The sequence below is a fragment of the Mesoplodon bidens genome (genome assembly GCF_964165515.1).
Source record: "Mesoplodon bidens genome assembly, chromosome: 8".
Taxonomy (NCBI): Eukaryota; Metazoa; Chordata; class Mammalia; order Artiodactyla; family Ziphiidae; genus Mesoplodon; species Mesoplodon bidens.
In genome coordinates this window covers 64,633,453-64,658,764 of record NC_138165.1, presented here as the reverse complement: position 1 = coordinate 64,658,764, position 25,312 = coordinate 64,633,453, and positions in this window count along the sequence as shown.

Here is a 25,312-nt window from a genome sequence, read left to right as displayed (position 1 = left end):
ATTTATTATGGTCAGTTACTAGGATTAATTTTCCTCAAAAAGCTACAAATTATTTGAATAGGAACAATTGAGCCAAAATGATTGCTGCATTTATGTGCATTGGACATCTAAAGACTTTGCTAAATAATGAATACTGATATATTATAATTTGTTCAATCTATTTGAGATCCAGAGAACTGTGTCTATTTGACCCATTGACTCAATATAGAAAGGCCAAAAAAATTTCACTTTCCAGTTATCACCTGAGACTACTGGGTATTAAGGATAACAAATGTGTATCAATAGTAGGTATGAGTCATATGCGTTATATGATTACTATTCACTTTGCCTGCCTATAAAGAATTAAATTTTTTTCAATTTTGATAATAAAAAATATATTAATGCAATATTATGTTTAAGTAAGTTTGAATTGTCTACCCAATGCTGAACTTATGTGGGCTTCTGTAAATCAAAATGCAAATGTAGTGAAATTTAGCCAGCGAATGGTAGCGTTCATAATCTGTCACTAGCATGCATTAGTATAAACCTAGAGAAAAACAACACATTTATTTACAGAAATATAAGATATTTTATCAGCATGGCACAAAAAAATGAAAAATAGCTCTTGAAAATCATGATTAATTTACACAGTCTTGGAAATAATTTGTACCTTGTGAACACCCTCCTTTTGTTACCCTTCTAGAGTTTATAGTCTTTACACTTCCATCAGTAACTATATCATAGTGAGGTTGTGTGAAACAACATCCATAAAATTTGATGTTGAGTGTATAACTAATTCTACATATTTAAAACATTTACAAATAAAAAACAAAAGGAAATTGGTCTCAAGGAATATATTTAAAATTTCATTATGGCTATAGCCTTTTCAACTTGATTCTGGTCCATTTTTTTCTCTTTTGTGATTGCATTATTATAATATTAGTGTTTTACATATTTTTCTGTAGAACTTAGGTGTTGTGTTGTATAATAACCAAAGTAAGACCAAAATAACAATCTGAGTAAATTGTACACATCTCTTTCAAGGCCCACAGAGAGGAGAAATAAGCAGCTCCTTATTTGGTGTGGCTTAAAGACAAATCTTACCAAAATTCTTTCCCCCTCCAGGACAATACTTTATTTGAAATTCCCAGGATTTATCTATGTGACTTTAAGTTATCATATGCCAGAAGACTTTTTTATGAAACTAGCTATTTCTTGGTAAGTTGTAGAGAGAGAGGAACACAGCTTACTAATTTTTTGAGAAGAAAAGGGACTAAAGTATCTGGAAGCTGAGGAGACTGTTACACTTTTAAGTCTTCAGCATTATGGTGTCTCATTAGGTTCATGGATACCTTGTGTTATGGACTGTGTCCACACAAAATTCATAACTGAAGCCCTAATCCCCAGTAGTGCTGTATCTGAATATGCGGCCTCTAAGGAATTTTTTTAAAATATTGAGAAATACAAAAAGAAAAATGAAAAGACCAACCTAGAATTCTGAATCCCTATGAACTTATCTTTCAAAAGTGAAGGAAAAATGAAGACTTTCTCAGCAAACAGAAACTGAAGGAATTTGTTACTAGGAGATCTGCCTTGCAAGAAATGTTAAAATAAGTTCTTTAGAGAGAAGATGAATGATATAGTTCAGAAACTCAGACTTACATAAAGAAAGGAAGAACATCTGAGAAGGAATAAGTGAAAGTAAAAGAAAAACTTATTTTTCTTATTCTCAACCAATCTAACAGATAAAAATCTGTTCAAGATAATAATAGTAATAATGTATTCAAATATACATATACACTTGAATATATATATATACACACACACACAGACTTATGTATGTTTATAGCTGGTTGAGGGAAAATAGATAAGAGCTGTTGAAATGAATTCAATTCAAACAGGTTAACAGAAAGCAGATGACAGGTAGAGAAGGAACCTGGGAAATATGAAAGAAGTCAAGTAGGACCTGTGACCAAATACTAAACTGTGCATGTGCAGGGGAGAATTTGCAAGGCCATGCAGAAGAGAGCTGTTTGATGTTAAACAGAAATACTGTTGGTTGTACAAGAGTAGGAGAATTTGGAGTCATAAATGGTCAGGATGGAAAGATGGCAAAAATATGACTTCATGTGAGGACCAGAAATGCCATGCCATAAGGAACATCTCTAAAGTAAAGGCTACCCTAGGCCCACAATAAAGAAGCCTAAAGCCAAGCATGGAACAGATCAAGGTTGGGTGGCAAGTAAACTGATGACTTATAGAGGAAAATAAAATACAATTTTTAAAGAAAGAAACATTCTACACTCTACAATGTGGCATCAACAATATAAAGGTATGATTTTAAAAATGTATTAGATTTATGGAAAAGTAAGATCTTGTGGCTAATAATAAGAAAAATGAGTCAACAGGAATTGATTGAGGAATGTCACAGATATGGGAGATGGACTTTAAAATAGCTATTAAAATTTATATATGTTAAATATAAAACAGAAGCCTGGATCAGATCCTGGAACAAAAAAGGACATTAGTGGAAAAAAAAGGTGGACTTTCAAGACAACGGGGAAGTAAGATGTAGAATCACCTTCCTCCCCACAAATACATCAAAAATACATCTACATGTGGAACAACTCCTACAGAACACCTACTGAATGCTGGCAGAAGACCTCAGACCTCCCAAAAGGCAAGAAAATCCCACATACCTGGGTAGGCCAAAAGAAAAAAGAAAAAGAGAGAAAAAATAGGAACAAGACCTGCATCTCTGGGAGGGAGCTGTGGAGGAGGAAAAGGTTCCACACATTAGGAAGCCCCTTCATGGGTGGAGATGGTGGGTGGGTGGAGGGGAAACTTCGGAGCCATGGAGGAGAGTGCACCAACAGGGGTGCAGAGAGCAATGCAGAGATACTCCTGCACAGAAGATTGGTGTCGACCAGCACTCACCAGCCCGAGAGGCTTGTCTGCTAACCCACCAGGCTGTGAGGTGGCTGGGAGCTGAGACTCGGGCTTCGGAGGTCAGATCCCAGGGAGAGGACGGGGGTTGGATGCGTGAAGACAGCTTGAAAGGGGCTAGTGTGTCACAGCTAGCAAGGAGGGAGTCCAGGAAAAGTCTGGACCTGCCTAAGAGGCAAGAAACCATTGTTTCTTGGTGTGCGAGGAGATGGGATTCCTTCCCTCTCTTCTCACAAAAGGCAGAGCATTGCCTAAAGGAGCTCCAGAGATGGGCACAAGCCACGGCTATCAGCTTGGACCCCAGAGACGGGCATGAAACTCTAATGCTGCTGAGGCAGCCACCAAGAATCCTGTGTGCAAGCACAGGTCACTTCCCGACCCCCTTCCCAGAAGCCTCTGCAGCCCACCACTGCCAGGGTCCCATGATCCAGGGACAACTTCCTTGGGAGAACACATGGCACATCTCAGGCTGTTGCAACGTCACACTGGGCTCTGCCATCACAGGCTTGCCCCGCATTCCAATTACAACTACCATACCCATCCCTCCTCCCTGGCACGAGTGAGCCAGAGCCCCCTAATCAGCTGTGCCTTCAACCTGCCCTGTCTGGGAGGGAACAGAAGACTGAGAGAAACCTATATGCAGAAGTAGGGCTAAAACCAAAGCTGAAGCCCAAGAGCTGTGCAAACAAAGAAGAGAAATGGAAATTTCTCCGTGCAGACTCGGGAGCAGTGAATTAAACCCCACAATGAACTTGAGGTACCCTGCATCTGTGGAATACCTGAATAGACAACGAATCAACCCAAAATTGAGGCAGTGAATTTTGGGAGCACTGTAGACTTGGGGATTGCTGTATGCGACTGACTTGTTTCCGATTTTTATGTTTATCATAGTATAGTTTTTAGCACTTAATGCCATTTGTGGATTTGTTTACTGTTTTGGTTGCTCTTTTTTAAATTATTTTTTATTTATTTTATTTTAATTTTTTAAAAATTATTTATTTATTATTTTATTTTTCTTTCTTTTTTTTTTTTCTCCCTTTTCTTCTGAGGATGTAGCTGACAGGGTCTTGGTGCTCTGGCCTGGTGTCAGGCCTGAGCCTCTGAGGTGGGAGAGCCGAGTTCAGGATAATGGACCACCAGAGACTTCCCTGCCCCACATAATATCAATCAGTGATCTCTCCCAGAGATCTCCATCTCAACACTAAGGCCCAGCTCCACTGAATGCCAGCAAGCTCCAGTGCTGGAAGCACCATGCGAAACAACTAGCAAGACAGGAACACAACACCATTCATTAGCAGGTAGGCTGCGTCAAATCATACTAAGTTCACAGGCACCCCAAAAAACACCATCTGATTCAGCCCTGCCCATAAGAAAGACAAGATCCAGTCCCACCCACGAGAACACAGGCCCCAGTCCCCTCCACCAGGAAGCCTACACAAGCCACTGAACCAACATTACCCACTGGGGCAGATACCAATAAACAACAGGAATTACGAACCTGCAGCCTGAGAAAAGGACACCGCAAACACAGTAAGTTAAGCAACATGGGAAGACAGAGAAATATGCAGCAGATGAAGGAGCAAGGTAAAAACTCACCACACCAAACAAATGAAGAGGAAATAGGCAGTCTACCTGAAAAACAATTCAGAGTAATGATAGTAAAGATGATCCAAAATCTTGAAAATAGAATGGAGAAAATACAAGAAATATTTAACAAGAATCTAGAAGAACTAAAAGCAAACAAATGAACAACACAATAAATGAAATTAACAATTCTCTAGAAGGAATCTGTAGCAGAATAACTGAGGCAGAAGAACAGATAAGTGACCTGGAAGATAAAACAGTGGAAATAACTACTGCAGAGCAGAATAATGAAAAAAGAATGAAAAGAATTGAGGACATTCTCAGAGACCTCTGGGACAACATTAAACACACCAACATTTGAATTATAGGGGTCCCAGAAGAAGAAGAGAAAAGGAAAGGGTCTGAGAAAATATTTGAAGAGCATTAGAGTTGAAAACTTCTATAACATGGGAAAGGAAATAGTCAATCAAGTCCAGGAAGTGCAGAGAGTCACATATATGATAAATACAAGGTGAAACATGTCAAGACACATATTAATCAAACTATCAAAAATTAAATACAAAGAAGAAATATTTAAGCAACAAGGGAAAAGCAAAAATGACATACAAGGGAATCACTGTAAGGTTAACAGCTGATCTTTCAGCAGAAACTCTGCAAGCCAGAAGGGAGTGGCAGGAGATACTTAAAGAGATGAAAGGGAAAAACCTACAACCAGGATTACTCTACTCAGCAAGGATCTCATTCAGATTCGATGGAGAATTTAAAACCTTTACAGACAAGTAAAATTAAGAGAATTCAGTACCACCAAACCAGCTTTACAACAAAAGCTAAAGGAACTTCTTTAGGCAGGAAACACAAGAGAAGGAAACGACCTACAGAAACAAACACAAAACTAAGACAATGGTAATAGGAACATACATATGGATAACTACCTTAAATGTAAATGGAATAAATGCTCCAAGCAAAAGACATAGACTGGATGAATGGATACAAAAAAGACCCGTATATAAGCTGTCTACAAGAGACCCACTTTAGACTTAGGGACACATACATATTGAAAGTGAGGGGATGGAAAAAGTTATTCCACATAAATGGAAATTAAAAGAGAGATGGTGTAGCGATTCTCATATCAGACAAATTAGACTTTAAAATAAAGCCTATTACAAGAGACAAAGAAGGATGCTACATAATGAACAAGGGATCAATCCAAGAAGAATATATAACAATTGTAAATATTTATGCACCCAACATAGGAGCACCTCCATATATAAGGCAAATGCTAACAGCCATAAAAGGGGAAATCAACAGTAACAAAATCATAGTAGGGGACTTTAACACCCCACTTTCCCCATTGGACAGATCATCCAAAATGAAAATAAATAAGGAAACACAAGCTTTAAATGACACATTAAACAAGATGGACTTAACTGATATTTAAAGGACATTCCATCCTAAAACAACAGAATACACTTTCTTCTCAAATGCTCATGGAACATTCTCCAGGATAGCTATCTTGGGTCACATATCAAGCATTGGTAAATTTAAGAAAATTGTAATTGTATCAAGTTCTTTTCTGACCACAATGCTATGAGACTAGATATCAACAACAGGAAAAAAAATTGTAAAAAATACAAATACGTGGAGGTGAAACAGTACACTACTAAATATCCAAGACATCACTGAAGAAATCAAAGAGGAAATCAAAAAATACCTAGAAACAAATGAGAGTGAAAACACCATGACCCAAAGCCTATGTGATGCAACAAAAGCAGTTCAGAGAGGGAAGTTTATAGCAATACAATCCTATCTCAAGAAACAAGGAAAATCTCAAATAAACAATGTAATCTTACACCTAAAGCAATTAGAAAAAAAAACCCTGAAAGTTAGCAGAAGGAAAGAAATCATAAAGATCAGATCAGAAGTAAATGAAAAAGAAATGAAGGAAACAATAACAAAGATCAATAAAACTAAAAGCTGGTTCTTTGAGAAGATAAACAAGATTGATAAACCACTAGCCAAGCCAGACTCATCAAGAAAAAAATGGAGAAGACTCACATCAACAGAATTGGAAATGACAAAGGAGAAGCAAAAACAGACACTGCAGAAATACAAAGAGTCATGAGGGATTACTGCAAGCAACTATATGCCAATAAAATGGACAACCTGGAAGAAATACACAAATTCTTAGAAAAGCACAACCTTCCGAGACTGAACCAGGAAGAAATAGAAAATATAAAGAGACCGACCACAAGCACTGATATTGAAACTGTAATTAAAAATCTTCTAACAAAAGGCCATGACCAGATGGCTTCACAGGCAAATTCTGTCAAACATTTAGAGAAGAACTAACACCTAACCTTCTCAAACTCTTCCAATGTATAGCAGAGGGAGGAACATTCCCAAACTCGTTCTATGAGACCACCATCACCCTGATACCAAAACGAGACAAAGATGTCACAAAAAAAGAAAACTACAGACCAATATCACTAATGAACATAGTTGCAGAAATCCTCAACAAAATACTAGCAAACAGAATCCAACAGCACATTAAAAAGATCAGACATCATGATCAAGTGTAGTTTATCCCAGGAATGCAAAGATTCTTCAATATATGCATATCAATCAATGTGATGCACCATATTAACAACCTGAAAGATAAAAACCATATGATAATCTCAATAGATGCAGAAAAAGCTTTCAACAAAATTCAACGCCCATTTATGATAAAAACTCTTCAGAAAGTATGCATAGAGAGAACTTACCCCAAAATAATAAAGGTCATATATGACAAACCCACAGCCAACATCATTCTCAATGGTGAAAAATTGAAACCATTTCCTCGAAAATCAGGAACAATACAAGGATGCCCACTCTCACCACTATTTTTCAACATAGTTTAGGAAGTTTTAGACACAGCAATCAGAGAGGAAATAGAAATAAAAGGAATCCAAATCATAAAAGAAGAAGTAAAGCTGTCACTCTTTGCAGATGTCATGATACTATATGTAGAGAATGCTAAAGATGCTACTAGAAAACTACTAGTACTAATCAATGAATTTGGTAAGGTAGCAGGATACAAAATTGCACAGAAATCTCTTGCATTCCTATACACTAATGATGAAAAATCTGAAAGAGAAATTAAGGAAACACTCCCATTTACCAGTGCAACAAAAAGAATAAAATACCTAGGAATAAACTTACCTAAGGAGACAAAAAAACCTATATGCAGAAAACTATAAGACATTGAAGAAAGTAATTAAAGATGATACAAACAGGTGGAGAGATATACCATGTTCTTGGATTGGAAGAGTCAACTTTGCGAAAATGACTATACTACCCAAAGCAATCTACAGATTCAATGCAATTCCTATCAAACTACCAATGACATTTTTCACAGAACTATAACAAAAAATTCACAATTTATATAGAAACAAAAAGACCCCAAATAGGCAAAGCAATCTTGGGAAAGAAATATGGAGCTGGAGGAATCAGACTCCCTGACTTCAGACTACACCACAAAGCTATAGTAATCAAGACAGTATGGTACTGGCATAAAAAGAGAGATATAGATCAATGGAACAGGATAGAAAGCCCAGAGATAAACCCATGCACATATAGTCACCTTATCATTGATAAAGGAGACAAGAATATACAATGGAGAAAAGACAGACTCTTCAATAAATGATGCTGGGAAGACAGGACAGCTACCTGTAAAAGAATGAAATTAGAACAGTTCCTAACACCATACTCAAAAATAAACTCATAATGGATTAAAGACCTAAATGTAAATCCAGACACTATAAAACTCTTAGAGGAAAACATAGGCAGAACACTCTATGACATAAATCACAACAAGATCCTTTTTGACCCACCCTCTAGAGAAATGGATATAAAAACAAAAAGAAACAAGTGGGACTTAATGAAACTTTTGCACAGCAAAGGAAAGCATAAAGAAGATGAAAAGACAGCCCTCAGCATGGGAGAAAATATTTTCAAATGAAGCAACTGACAAACGATTAATCTCCAAAATATATAAGCAGCTCATGCAGCTCAATATCAATAAAACAAAAAACCCAACCCCAAAATGGGCAGAAGATCTAAATAGACATTTCTCCAAAGTAGATATATAGATTTTCAACAAACACATGAAAGGATGCTCAACATCACTAATCATTAGATAAATGCAAATCAAAACTATAGTGAGGTATCACCTCACACCAGTCAGATAGGCCATCATCAAAATCTACAAACAATAACTGCTGGAGAGGGTGTGGACAAAATGGAGCCCTCCTGCACTGTTGTTGGGAATGTAAATTGATACAGCCATTATAGAGAATAGTGTGGAGGTTCCTTAAAAAATTAAAAATAGAACTGCCATATGACTCAGAAATCCCACTATGGGGCGTATACCGTGAGAAAAGCATAATTCAAAAAGAGTCATGTACCACAATGTTCATTGCAGCACTATTTACAATTACCAGGACATGGAAGCAACCTAAGTGTCCATCAACAGATGAATGGATAAAGATGTGGCACATTTATACAATGGAATATTATTCAGCCATGAAAAGAAATGAAACTGAGTTATTTTAAGTTAGGTGGATGGGCCTAGAGTCTGTCATACAGAATGAAATAAGTCAGAGAGAAAAAAACAAATACCACATGCTATAGGGATGGTGGGAGGGAGACTGATCAGGGAAGAAATATGGGGATATATGTATACATATTGCTGATTCCCTTTGTTATACAGCAGAAACTAGCACAACATTGTAAAGCAATTATACTCCAATAAAGATGTTAAAAAACCTTTTCCCTAAACAAAATCTGGATTTTTTAGTTGATAGTAATATACCAATGTTAATATATTAGTTTTGACAAACAAACCATGGCTATATAGAATGCTTACCATAGGAGAAACTAGAAGGGTATATAGAAACTATATTATCCTTGTAACTTTTCTGAAAATCTAAAGTATTTTCAAATTAAAAGCTTATATATATATCTATATATATATATGAATTTAAAAGTCAAATAAGGGCATAGGGAGTGAATAGAAGATAGGTAATTTTAGTAGGTAAATGGATTATAAATTAAAAAATAACAAAATAAATAAATTTAGCAGTGAAAAGCAAAAGGTGTGCGTAAAACCCAAAAAAGCCTAAAATGAAGAGCCAATAACAGACTCAGGAATTGGAGTTTTTCAACATAAACCTTAAAGCAATTATGATTAATATGCTTAAAACGATTGATAAAGAGTTAAAGAACACAATTAAAATTTTGTAGAGTACTCTGCTTCTGTTCAGTATGTATTAACAAGGACCAGATTTATGATCCTGCTTGAAAAAAAGCAAAAAGTGTGTGTTTGTGTGTGTGTGTGATGAGTTTCAAGACATTAGGCATAAGGCAATACACGACAATGTATTAGGTTTCTGGGGCTTCTGTAACAAACCATCAAACTAGATGGCTTAAACAACAGAATTTTGCCGCCTCAAAGTTCTGGAGACCAGAAATTCAAAATCAGGGTGTCAGTATGGTTGCTTTCCTTTGGAGGGCTGTGAGGGAAAGAACTGTTCCATGCTTGTTTCCTAGCTTTTTGTAGCCTCAAGTGTTCCTTGACTTATAGAGGGCATTATCCCTGTGTCTTCATATCTTCCCTCTGTACATGTCTGTCTATGTCCAAAATCCCCTTTTTATATGAACACCATTCATATCAAATTCAGGCGCACCCTAATGGCCTCATTTCAACTTGATCACCTTACCTATTGCCAAATAAGATCACATTCTCATGTACTGAGGGTTAGGACTTAAACGTCTTTTTGTAGAACAAAATTCAACATGTAACAAGCAACTATGGAGAGTAATTCTGAGACCAGAAACAAAGAATAAATGTCATGTGAGTGATACAATTGTTTAGCCTACAGTTTTGAGGCCACTTCTAAGGAAGCAGAAGAGAGGGTAACTCAGATGGAACCCAGTGAACTCCTGGACTGAGATGATGAAATAAATGAACCAAGATGGGTGAAGTTCATAGGACAGGGAATCAGAGTAGAGAGAGGTGCACCAGAGCAATGCTTGCCATTTGGAGGAGACATATTGAGTTTTCAGTTGAGTACTTGTAAGCACGAACATGAGAGGAAACTACCAGAAACTGGGAAAGGTCCACATAAAAGAATTCAGTGTAATAGTACCCAGTTCTCAACCAGGGCCAGAGAGAGTTCCTGTCCCCACAAACCAGAATGGAGAACTTGAGAATTCCTAGAGCATTGGGTAGAGTATAGAGAGGGATCTTATATAAGCAGTGGAGAAATATTAGCCTTAGACTGAGCACACTTAGGTCCCACTTTTTATTAAAAAAGCACTACTTGACATTATTAAACTGTTTCCAAGTAACTTAACTGTGGACAAGAACCACAAGAGACAAGAATACTTACATGAATAAAAAATGTCCAGAGCCAAACAAGGTAAAATTCATAATGTCTGGCATATAATAAAAAAAATTACCAGGCAAGCTAAGAAGCAGGAGAATATTACCTATAATGAGTATAAACATCAGTCAATCTTAAACCAACTGCAAACTGACACAGATATTAAAATTTGCAGAGAAAGATATTGAAAGTGATTATAACTCTACTCCATATGTTCAAAAATTAAGTGGAGATGTGGATAATATGGAAAAGATCTAAATCAAATATCTAGAGATGAAGATTGCACTATATGGAATGAAAAATTCACTGTATGGGCTTGATAGCATATTTGTTATTACAAAAAAAGATTATTGAATTTGAAAAGGTAAATTAAGTACTATCCAACATAAAACACATAGAATAAAGGATAAAAACAAAGTGAACATAGCATTAGTGAGATGAGTGAGAGCTTCAAATAGAACTTTGGCAAGTCAATAAGAAACAGACAACCCAATAGAAAAATGGAAAAGGACTTCAGCATGCTCTAGTTAAAAAAAAAAAAAAAAAGATATCCAAATGCGAATTATCATTATCAAGCATCAGGGAAACACAGATTAAAATTACAAAGCAAAAGAAAGATTAGTGAGTTGACAAGGATTAGAACAACTTCCACTGTTGGTGGTAGTGTTAACTAATACAACTGTTTTGGCAAATTGTTTAGGAATATCTAATAAAGCTGTGCATATGAATACCTTGTGACCCAGCATTAGTAATCCTAGGTAGATACTTAACAAAAAAATGCACACACTCACATACCTACAAACTTCCCCAAATACATGTGCATGGATGTTCATGGATACATTATTTTCAATAGCCCCAAATTTAAAACTATCTTTCAACATTAGAATGGATGGATAATTGATCGTATATTCATGCAATATAATATTAGAAAGCAATGACAATTAGTGAACTACTACTACTTACAACACTATCAATACAATTAGCAAACAGACACAAACTGTTCATACTCTGATTTCAGTTGCATAAAGTTCATAAAAAATATGATTTAGGATGCTAGAAGTGAATTTAGCTGGGTAATGTTCATCAAAGTTCTGTGTAAAATATTGAAAAGACAAACCACAGATGGGAAGGAGTTATTGGCAACATGTATAAACATATATAACTTAAAATGGATTGGTGTAAGTATATATTATATCTTTTTAAAACAAATATTAACAAAGACTAATTCAGAAGAAAACATAAGCAAAAGACCTGAGGAAGTACTTAATAAAAGGGAGAAACCCTAATGGCAAATAAAAACTAAAATTTATTAGCCACAGTGGTAATCAAGTAAATGCAAAAATAACAATGAAAACAAAATAAATGAGGTACTATTTTTACCCATTCAAAGTTACAAAATACACAAATTTTTTTTAAATTGAAAACATCAAGTATTGACAAATGTGTAGAAAACTGGAAGCCTTATACGCTGCTTGCATAAATGTAAATTAGTACAACCATTTTGAGAAAGAAATTCACTTTATATAGTAAGTTTTACAATGTGTATAATTAAAACTTAGCAATCCATTCCTTGGTTTGCACCCTAGAGAAAAACTTGCACATATCCAGGAAAAGATATAAAGACAATTTATAGCAGATTTCTTTGTGATAGCAAAATACTGAAACCTATTCAAATGTCCATTAATATCAGAATAGATGAATCAAGATCTCAGTTTATTCATCCCATGGAATATCAGCAGTGGAAATGTGTAAACTACAACTTGCAATAATATAAATACATCTCAGACACATAATGTTAAATGCAAAAAGCAAGGTATAAAAATACACATGTAGTATGGTTGTAAAAATTTTTACAAAGAACAAAACTCTATAATATATGTTATATGTATATTATATATTATATGTATATTATATATACAGATATATATTATTATATATATTATATACAGACATATTTTGTCTATATATAAAGTGTATGATAGAACTGTGACAAAATAAGAGAAAATATTAAATATTAAGGACTCAAGATATTGCTCACCTCTTAGGTAAGAGAGGGAAATGAGATCAAATAAGAGCTCACAAGAGCTGACAGATTTGAAGGGGATACTTAAAAAAAAAACCTCAAAGATACACAGGGGGCTTCCTTCATGGCACAGTGGTTGAGAATCTGCCTGCCGATGCAGGGGACACGGGTTCCAGCTCTGGTCTGGGAAGATCCCACATGCTGCGGAGCAACTAGACTCATGTGCCACAACTACTGAGCCTGCATGTCTGGAGCTTGTGCTCCACAACAAGAGAGGTCACGACAGTGAGGGACCCGCACACCACGATGAAGAGTGGCCCCTGCTTGCCACAACTAGAGAAAGCCCATGCACAGAAATGAAGACACAACACAGCCAAAAATAAATAAATAAATAAAATTAAAAAAAAAAAAGAAAAAATACACAGGTATTATTTGTTTTGTAACTCTTTAACCTACACATACACACTACATAAACATTTTATTGCATCTAGTAGTATTAAATATAAAGAATTTTAAATGTTATAGAATGCAATAACAAAAGAATTTTTCATAATAAAATATGCACAGAGACTTTTAATTCTTTTTTCTGTGCAAGTATATTTCACCAGAGGAGCATCCAATGTGTATTTGCATAGCAACTCATCACATTTCAGTTAGTAAATATAGACAAACTGAAGCATTAACTTCAAAATATAATTATAGAAGAACATAATTCAACTTTCATTCATGTGCCAATCATGGATCCTGACACCCCATGAAGAGCCCTCTGTGGTCCCACTCCACCTGCTGATCTTCATATGGTGTCATCTGTACAAGCCACATGATCCCCATCCCACCATTAAAGACGATTGGACACCTGAAAGGCAGGTAACCCAAGCTACATTTGGGTGTTTGGTCACTGTGAATTGTACCCGGTGAAAATATAGCTGGAATATCATAGTTTTTCATTCTCAGGAAGATGAAATGAGAAATATAAACTTAATCAACCATTAGCAGGAGTTGAGTTCAAAGGAAATGGGCACCTATAGAGTAGATCATTCATATCAGTGATGGAAAACTAAAGCTTAAATCCATAGACTTATTTGGCTGAGATCTCTAAAATGCCTTACACTCAGGTCCCCTCTTCTGTTTCTGAAATTCTGAGGTTCTTTGACCTTTCCTGGCTTCTTATACATACATGATTTTCAATACAGATTGCTTTTCTTGTGTCAACTTTAATTACATTAGCAGTGCTGACAGCATATGGTAAGACCACTAAGAATAGCATTTGTAACTTTTCTACCCAAACTATAATCTTAAATGCGAGGCAAAGTATCAATAATGTGAATATGTGTGCATCTGTGTGCATGTGTATATGCACATACTCATACATATATATGTATACTTGGATACATAAAATTAGCTTTAATCTGAAATCTGTTTATTAATCTGACTGATTCTATTATTTGGGCTTACTGCCAAATAATTTAAAAAAATCTACATTATGGTATATGCAGATGATAATGCCTATCTGTTCCTGTACTTTTATGATGCACCAGAGTGCAAAAGGTAGTTCATTTTATACTATTCATCAAAAAGCTATTGCCTATAATGTAAGATATGACACCCCCCAACAAAAAAATCCACCTGTGCCAAGTGCTGCATTAAGAATATGAATTATGTGGCAGCAGATATAGTTATGTTCAAGTGTATGCATATTCTGGCAACACTTTACATCAACCTGGATCTGCTTGACATAAAAGTAGGCATATTTATATTCTCTTTGTTGAATAACGACAATGTAATATTTATAGTGTGAAAGACATGCTTTTATTCTGATGCACATTACATTTATTAATTATACTTGCATGTAGAGAAGGGTGAAAAGATTGATGAACATGGTTGATCCCTGTCTGAACACACTGCTCCACATACTTCTCTTATTGCTTTACATGGGATAGCCCCATCTACCTTTATTTCTAAAATCATAAATCCTATCTAAAGCATTTTGGATTATTGGAAAAAATCATTTTCACACTGGTTTACAGTAAAAATTTCCCAGATTCAGATCCTGTAATACTAATACAAAGTGTATTAGTAATACTAATACTAATACTAATACAAAGTGTATTCTTACCACTACTTTTACAGTAATCTTTAAACCAAAACCACAGGAATAGAATAAGACCAATATTTAAAATCAGGCTTTAAGAAAATATGTCCTCCATGCTGTATCTGCCCAGTGTAAGAACTTAGAGAAATCTTGGATGTTTTGAGATTTTCATTTTGTAGAGAGAGTTCTTAATGGTATATGGCCACTTTCAAATCATTACTTCAGTAACAGATTTTCATTTACACCTGGTATGTGTGTAATCCACAATGATGTGGATGAATTTCACATGAACTGCTAAAATCCATAGATGCAGACGAAAGGCATTTTGTAGTTCAGCATTTCTAAAACTGTGTTTCACAGTCACTAGTTCTTGGGATGTGATTAGTTTCTATGTAAAGCTAAGAACAATAGTCAAAGGTGATGGAGAATACTAAGTTATGAACAAATTAAAAAGATTTCTTAATTTTAGAATTCTTCATAACAATTAATATTCATGGTGCATAGATAAGAGAAAAATGCCCCCATGTAAGGCTATCAAATTTATTTGACCACTATTTGTTTTCTTTTTTTAACCAGATTAAACAGCCTACTTAAAATTGTCTTAAATATAATTTTCTACCAACCGTACCCTTCTACCAACTTTATCCTTTCAGGATGGTTATTTTTATAGTCCAGATTAATTGAAAATTGTTTAGAAATGAGTGTCTCCTGCTTGATATTAAACTTCAAATTCTAATAGAAGAATTTATGAATAAATAGTACACCAGGCAGTACATTAATGTAAGACTCTCAGCAAAACCATAGATCTCACAGAGTTTATCGTCTTAGCTAGCAGTTCCTATTTTCTAAATATAGATTTTGGATGCAGAGATATTTGAGAAACAATCCTAGTAGAGGGTCTTTTTAGATGGTTATGATTTGTTTGTCTTTTATGGGTGTTAAACAGTTCTTTCTTGGACTTCTGTTAAATCATGACTTTATAGATCATAAAACTTTTTCATAGGAAAAGATAACCGGATTTTTGCCTTTATATTCTTATTTTTAAGTATATGTTATCCTATTATATAATTTTAATACCAAATGCAATACGTATAAGCAGGTTGTTAATAAAATAGATTGTAATTTTTGATAAATATTCATCTCAATTGGTATATGTGTGTAGGTGTGCATCTAGTAAACGACTAGCCATAAATCTTTAGTGTACAATGGACATAGCACAGACCATTTTACAATAAAAAATGGGACATTGGATAATCCTGCAAGTCCATTAATTAGAAGTTTAGAGAGAGTCTTCTATACATTAGTTTACCATTTTGCTTTGATTAGCACAGAAAAATAATGTTATATCTTGGGCTAAGGAGCAAAGAATCTGAAGATCAACAATAAATGGGTAGGAACATTTCTTTCCAAGGCATACTGTTTAAAGACAAATGAGTACTCATCTGTTAAGAAACTTCATGGAATGGTGTTTGGCACTCAGTAGACAATTAGTATTTGTTGAGTCACTGAATAAGTGAATGATTGTATTAACATTGATAATTTATGAATTTTACTGACACAAAACATAGTTGAATCATATGTATAATATGCAATGCTCACCTTAATATTCACTGATCTAGCTGTCCTATGGGAAGGAATATAGGAATGGGTTCAAGTGCAGTTATCAACTAGTGGCACATGAGGATGGAGCTATCCCTTGATATCAAATATATGGGGAAGCCTGTGCCATCCAGGCCACTTCAAAAACAGTATCCATGTGAATTGTAACTCGCTTGAAGACCTGGGAAAATAGAAAGCTGGTTTGTGAAATGACATGCTAAAACAGCTTAGAAATGGTATTGCAATTTTATGTAGCCTATAAAACAACAGCAGAGCCATGGCCATGGGTAAATTATTAATAGTTCAACAAGAAACAGCAAATTCTTATCAGGAAAACTTCAAGGTTCTAAATCAAAGGCCGAGAACTGACACTTGCAAATTAAAGGCAATGTGGGAACAGTAATTCAGTTTTAGAAAGTTTTAAGTAATATCTTTATGAGTTGTTGTCCTTGACAATTCTATTGAAACAGCAGGGACCTGCAACTGTGGGAACTCCTGGGTCTGTCCAATGGCATATCTCATTGATCCTGTCACCCAGCACATCAGCTCTAAAAAATTTATGACTTCAAATATAACACTTTTTCTTCAAATAATTTTTCCATTCTTATTGAAACTCCATATTAAATTTCTATTCACTAAAAAGAATTTCTCATACCAGGGAAAAAAGTTTAAAACCGTGCTTGCAGATCTTTTAATTCAGAACTGAATTTTAAAATCTCTTTCCCTAACTTTCTATTTTCACCTGGTTTAAAATAAATTATTTATACTGAACTTCTCCATCTCCTTTAACATTCAGTAACAATAGAACAGAGTACCACACTTACTTGAAGCAGCGGAATCAGAAGGTGAAGTGGTTGCCTGGCAACATCACCTGCGAGTAATTAAGCATCTCTTGAGAATTGCTTAATTTGGCTTTAAATTCTTGGCCTTGTTACAAATAGCTATTTGGACTAGTTGGATTCTGCCTAACTATTTCATTAAAGATTATAATGCCCAAGATGGGGAACCAGGTAAGAAGGTCTTATCACCAAAATTTGGTTTTTTGACAAGGTTCACATCTCACTCCTTTTCACTCCTTTCATCGAAGTTCATCAAAGAGCATCCTCTGAGACACATTATGAGAACAAAGGCTTTGGAATGCTCTCAATTTAATCAAGATGCCTAAAGTACCTTTACAGAAATATATATGACTTGTGGACTTTGTATATATGAAAGCACTCTAAACTGTGGGATTTAAGTAAAATCAACATAAAAATAATAATAACAAACTATTTCATTTAAAATGCCAATAACTTTAGAGTTAAAACTGATGAAATAAAGGTTAAGATGATCCAACAGCTTAATGAAATAAAGAGCAAAAAAAGTGAGGTAAAGATACCGCTGCAAATCTAACAAAAGAAGGCTGTAAGATAGGAGCTTTGAAAGTCTTTTTTCAATAGAAAAAATAACATAATGTCAATGATAAAAACATCAATCTACAAAGAACAAACTCTCCATTATTAGCTTTTAGAAAATATAAATAGAATTCTTAAAATTCCAATTTTATAGAAGTACATTCATTTATAAAGAGAAGCACAGTGATCTCTCAGAGGGAACAAGACGAATAAGGTGGTGTACATTTTAGGAAGGTGGAATAGTATTAGCTGTCAGTATTCAGTAAGTCTTGGAAAGTTTTGCCATCAAGGGAGGCAGCAAGGTTTTGAAAGCCATGAAATATCTTATCATTTTTAGGAGAAGCAGCTTGTCTCTAGGTTGTCAGTGTCAGCAATAGGTATGTTACTAAGGAAACAAAGCTTAATGTAACATGATTATTTACAAGAGTTTCTTAGTGGTTTCTGTGAGGTGCATCTCTTGGCAGATACCCAGAGAACTCACACGTTTTAAATCTTGAACAGAGCTAAGAAGCTAATATTTCAGCATGAAATCAAGCACCAACAATAGTGTCAAATACTACTCCTAAAATGATTGCTTCATTTTCTACTAATTTTGGCATTAATACAACTCCATACATTCCCTTCAAAATAAAAGAATTCTGGTTTTAGAGGATGACAGAGAAATGTGAGGAAAAGGCACAGAATTTGGCATTCTTGGTTTCCAACTGTACTTAAACTTTATAACTTTGTGGTTGTTTTGGGGGTCATATTAAAGGTCTTAATCTGAATTTTACAATTTACAAAGAGCACTATGATATATGATTCATAAAATTTTTATCTGTATATATATCTGTATATATATCTGATTCATTGCTTACTCCATATTTAGGTAATCAGGAAATAAATGTTATTAGCAATATATTAATATTATTTGAACAAATTTTCTTTGAGCACTTACTCCATGATGAGTACCATGTTAAGCTCTGGAATGCAAAGGGTAAGCAAAATAGATGTGTCCTCAACATGCACATATTTAAAGTAGAGTTACTGCAGATATAAAAATAAATGTAAAATTACAAATTCTGGTAATGGAATATGGAGAAGGACAACATGTGTTTTGAGAAGAAATAACAAGGGTATACCTAATTTAGATTGCCAAAATAAAAGAAGGAATCAAAGGAACTATCTTCAGTAAGTGGCCTTCTAAGCAGTGCCCCCAAAGATGAATAGAATGCAGCACAAAGAAGACATTCAACAGAGGGAATGATGTAAACGAATTCTTGAAGATAGGAAAGAGATGAGGTCATGAAAGACACGGAAAGACGAGAGTGGCAGAAGGTGGTGAGAAAAAGGAGGAACAGCTTGAACAACAGAAGAGGGCTGCAAGAGGGAGGGCAAGCCCATTTTACGTAGCTTTGAAGACCTTTCTCAGGAGTGACATTACTATACGTCAGATTGGCTTGTTTGCAGGAATTTTCTACCTGCATTTGACAGATCAAATTAGGGGACTAAGATTAGAATCATGGAAGTTAGAATGTTTTACTCAAATTTCCACACTTAAAGAGCTCTAGCAAGTTTCCCATGGAAGATATCATTACATTAAAGCTTGAGTAACATAAGTACACAATTGTAATAATTCAACCAAAAGATGATGGGGATTTATGTAGAATAGTGTCAATAGAGATGTGCAAGAGAGAATATGTATAATAAATATTTAGAAAGGTGAATCAACAGGGTATGGTAATTGATTAGAAGTTACTCATCTCACTAACCTAATCTGCAACTATTATCCATCTCTTTCACTCTGTTCCAGCCATGATAGTTGGCCCTACTACTGTGGTTGTGTCTCATCTTTGAACAATTACCTGGAATGCCCTTCACCAGCTATACCAATGGCGACCTCTGTTGCTTCCTTCAATTCTCAGCTCAAATGACCATTTTCTCTATCTCCCCTTACAAGAACATAAACTACGTGAAGGCAAAAATATTTGATGCTTATTTGTTTTTAGTTGTTATTGCTCTTTTTTTTTTTTTTTTTTTTTTTGTGTTACGCGGGCCTCTCACCGCTGCAGACCCTCCTGCTGTGGAGCACAGGCTCCAGACGTGCAGGCCCTGCGGCCATGGCCCACGGGCCCAGCCGCTCCGTGGCACGTGGGATCTTCCCGGACAGGGGCACGAACCCGCGTCCCCTGAATTGGCAGGTGGACTCCCAACCACTGCGCCACCAGGGAAGCCCTGCTCTTTTTTTTTTTTTTTTTTTTTTTTGTGGTAGGAGGGCCTCTCACTGTTGTGGCCTCTCCCGTTGCGGAGCACAGGCTCCGGACGCGCAGGCTCAGCGGCCATGGCTCACGGGCCTAGCTGCTCTGCGGCATGTGGGATCTTCCCGGACCAGGGCATGAACCCGTGTCCTCTGCATCGGCAGGCGGACTCTCAACCACTGCGCCACCAGGGAAGCCCCCTGCTCTTTTTTTAAAGGATAATTTTAAGTACTTAGAACAGTGCTTGGGTCTCACAGACGTTCAATGAATTGTTGATTTGCTGTTGATGACAGTTGTGCACATGAAGGGAAAGTGTTTTTTTAGAAAGACACTGGTGAAGTTTGAGTTATTAATCAGGATAAGATCTAGGATTCAAGAGAGTCATGTAGAATACAGCTGTGATTTTTGTAGAGGTAGGCAATAATAGTTAGTTGATAATTAACTCCATTAGCATGATTATGCAATCTAAGGTATTATATAGATTATACATTTAAAATTACTGAAGAGACAGCCTTTTTGGAGCTAAGGTATTTCATTGGCAGCCATTTTAATAAGTGCATGGTTTAAATATGTCTTAAAGGTAGAATCCACCCTCTAGTCTTTCATGCTACTTCCTATGTATATGTAATGTGCTTGGTTGTTTTACCATCTGCAATAGATATTACCAAGATTTGCCTCTCTGAAGAAGGTTCAGTCTATTACTCTCTTCTACCATCTCTGTGTGGGACTTACTGGTTACTTGAGGTCAGCCTGTTCTACAGAGTTGGCATTCTTAATTTCAAGTTAAAGACTACTGGAGGTCCTGGTTATACATTTTGAACTGAGCTATGAATTCCATCAAAATCTATTAGAATATTTCCCAGAAATTAATAAAGTGGCTTTGTCTTTTGTCCCCTGTGTTTCCATTTCATTTCTGAACATTAGAAGTAAGGATAGGAGATTGATAAAGTATCTGTACCAATCCCATTTTCAAACCCAGCTTTTATGATTACAAATTATTTACAAGGGAACATTTTTCCTTTTTACTCAAGAAATTATCACTAATAATATAATAATAAAAAGAATAAAATAAAATCACTTCTACACTGAAAAACAAAGAAAATTGGTGGTATGAAATGTTTTCATCATAGACAAATTAAGCCAGGGATACATAACAATAATGATAATAATGAAGAATGGGCAGAAGAGTAAGATGACGTGGAGATCACCTTCCTCCCCACAAATGTATCAGAAATGTATCTACATGTGGAACAACCCCTACAGAACACCTACTGAATGCTGGCAGAAGACCTCTGCTGGCACAGGCTCACCCCGCATTCCATACCCCTCCTTCCACCTGGCCTGAGTGAGTCAGAGCCCCCTAATCAGACACTTCTTTAACACCCTCCTGTCTGGACGGGAACAGATGTCCTCAGGCGACCTACATGCAGAGGTGGGGCCAAATCCAAAGCTGAACCGCAGGAGCTCCTCGAACAAAGAAGATAAAAGGAAATCTCTCCCAGCAGCCTCAGGAGCAGCAGATTAAATCTCCACAATCAACTTGATGTACCCTGCATCTATGGAATACCTGAATAGACAATGAATCATACCAAATTGAGGTGGTGGACTTTGGAAGCAAAGATATATATATATTTTTCCATTTTTTCTATTTTGTGAGTGTGTATGTGTCTGCTTCTTTGTGTGATTTTGTCTGTATAGCTTTGCTCTTAACATTTGTCCTAGGGTTCTATCTGTCCGTTTTTTGTTTGTTTATTTGTTTCTAGTATACTTTTTAAAACTTGTTATCATTGGTGGATTTGTTTTTTGGTTTGGTTGCTCTCTTCTTTCTTTCTTTCATTTTTTAAATTACTTTAAAATATTTTTAATTATTAATAATTATTTTTATTTTAATAACCTTTCTTTCTTTCTTTCTTTCTTTCTTTCTTTCTTTCTTTCTTTCTTTCTTTCTTTCTTTCTTTTCTTTTCTTTTTTTCTCCCTTTTCTTCACAGCCATGTGGCTGACAGAGTTCTGGTGCTCTGGCTGGTAGTCAGGCCAGTGCCTCTAAAGAGGGAGAGCTGAGTTCAGGACATTGGTCCACCAGAGACCTCCTGGCTCCACATAATATCATATGGCAAAAGTTCTCCCATACATCTCCATCTCAACAGTAAGACCCAGATCCAATCAACAACCAGCAAGCTACAATGCTGGACACCCTAGGCCAAACAACTAGCAAGACAGGAACACAACCCCACCCATTAGCAGAGAGGCTGCCTAAAATCATAATAAGTTCACAGACACTCCAAAACACACCACCAGACATGGTCCTGAACACCAGAAAGACAAGTCCAGCCTCATCCACCAGAACACAGGCACCAGTCCCCACCACCAGGAAGCCTACATAACTCACTGAAGCAGCATCACCCACTGGGGGCAGACACCATAAACAATGGGAACTGCGAAATTACAGCCTGTGAAAAGACCACAAACACAGTAATTTAAGTAAAATGAGAAGACAGAGAAACGCACAGCAGATGAAGGAGCAAAGTGAAACCCCACCACACCAAACAAATGAAGAGGAAATAGGCAGTCTACTTGAAAAATAATTCAGAGTGATAATAGTAAAGATGATCCAAAATCTTAAAAATAGAATGCAGAAAATACAAGAAACATTTAACAAGGAACTAGAAGAACAAAAGCATAAACAAACAATGATGAACAACACAATAAATGAAATTAAAAATTCTCTAGAAGGAATCAATAGCAGAATAACTGAGGCAGAAGAATGGATAAGTGACCTGGAAGATAAAATAGTGGAAATAACTACTGCAGAGCAGAATAATGAAAAAAGAAGGAAAAGAATTGAGGACAGTCTCAGAGACCTCTGGGACAACATTAAATGCACCAACATTCGAATTATAGGGGTCTCAGAATAAGAAGAGAAAAAGAAAGGGACAGAGAAAATATTTGAAGAGATGATGGTTGAAAAATTCCCTAATATGGGAAAAGAAAGATTTAATCAAGTCCAGGAAGCACAGAGAGTCCCATACAGGACAAATACAAGGAGAAACATGCTAAGATGCATATTAATCAAACTTTCAAAAATTAAATACCAAGAAAAAATATTAAAAGCAGCAAGGGAAAAACAACAAATAGAATACAAGGGAATCCCCATAAGGTTAACAGCTGATCTTTCAGCAGAAACTCTGCAAGCCAGAAGTGCATGGCCAAGAAACAAATGACAATGAAATCATCATGAGCCAAAACCTATGGGAAACAGAAAAAGTAGTTCTAAAAGGGAAGTTTATAGCAATACAATGCTACCTCAAGAAACAAGAAACATCTCAAATAAACAACCTAACCTTACACCTAAAGCATTTAGGGAGAGAAGAACAAAAAAACCTCAAAGCTAGCAGAAGGAAAGAAATCATAAAGATCAGATCAGAACTAAATGAAAAAGAAATGAAGAAAAAAATATCAAAGATCAATAAAACTAAAAGTTGGTTCTTTGAGAAGATAAACAAAATTGATAAACCATTAGCCAGACTCACCAAGGAAAAAAGGGAGAGGACTCAAATCAGTAGAATTCGAAATGGAAAAAGAAGTAACAAGTGACACTGCAGAAATACAAAGGATCATGAGAGATTACTACAAGCAACTGTATGCCAGTAAAATGGAAAACCTGGAAGAAATGGCCAAATTCTTAGAAAAGCAAAACATTCTGAGACTGAACCAGGAAGAAATAGAAAATATAAAAAGACTAATCACAAGCACTGAAATTGAGACTGTGATTACAAATCTTCCAACAAACCAAAGAACAGGACCACATGGCTTCACAGGCTAATTCTATCAAACATATAGCGAAGAGCTAATACCCATTCTTCTCAAACTCTTCCAAAATATAGCAGAGGGAGGAACACTCCCAAACCTATTCTACGAGGCCACCATCACACAGAGACCAAAACCAGACAAAGATGTCACAAAAAAAGAAAACTACAGACCAATATCACTGATGAATATACATGCAAAAATCCTCTACAAAATACTAGCAAACAGAATCCAACAGCACATTAAAAGGATCATACACCATGATCAAGTGGGGTTTATCCCAGGAATGAAAGGATTCTTCAATATACACAAATCAACCAATGTAATACACCATATTAACAAATTAAAGGAGAAAAACCAAATGAGCATCTCAATAGATGTAGAAAAAGCTTTTGACAAAATTCTACACCTATTTATGATAAAAAAAACCCTCCAGAAAGTAGGCATAGAGGGAATTTACTCAACAAAATAAAGGCCATATATGTCAAACCCACAACCAACATTGTTCTCAATGGTGAAAAACTGAAATATTTTCACTATGATCAGGAACAAGACAAGGTTTCCCACTCTCACTACTTTTATTTAACATAGTTTTGGAAGTTTTAGCCACAGCAATTAGAGAAGAAAAAGAAATAAAAGGAATCCATATCGGAAAAGAAGACATAAAGTTGTCACTGTTTGCAGATGACATGATACTATACATAGAGAATCCTAAAGATGGTACCAGAGAACTACTAGAGCTAATCAATGAATTTGGTAAAGTAGCATGATACAAAATTAATACACAGAAATCTCTTGCATTCCTATACACTAATGATGAAAAATCTGAAAGAAATTAAGGAAACACCCCCATTTACCATTGCAACAAAAAGAATAAAATACCTAGGAATAAACCTTCCTAAGGAGACAAAAGACCTGTATGCAGAAAACTATAAGACAGTGATGAAAGTTATTAAAGCTGATACAAACAGATGGAGAGTTATACCATGTTTTGAATTGGAAGAATCAATATTGTCAAAATGACTATACTACCTAAAGCAATCTACAGATTCAATGCAATCCCTATCAAACTACCAATGGCATTTTTCACAGAACTAGAACAATATATTTCACAATTTGTATGGAAACACACAAAAACCCCGAATAACCAAAGCAATTTTGAGAAAGAAATATGGAGCTGGAGGAATCAGACTCCCTGAATTCAGTCTATACTACAAAGCTACAGTAA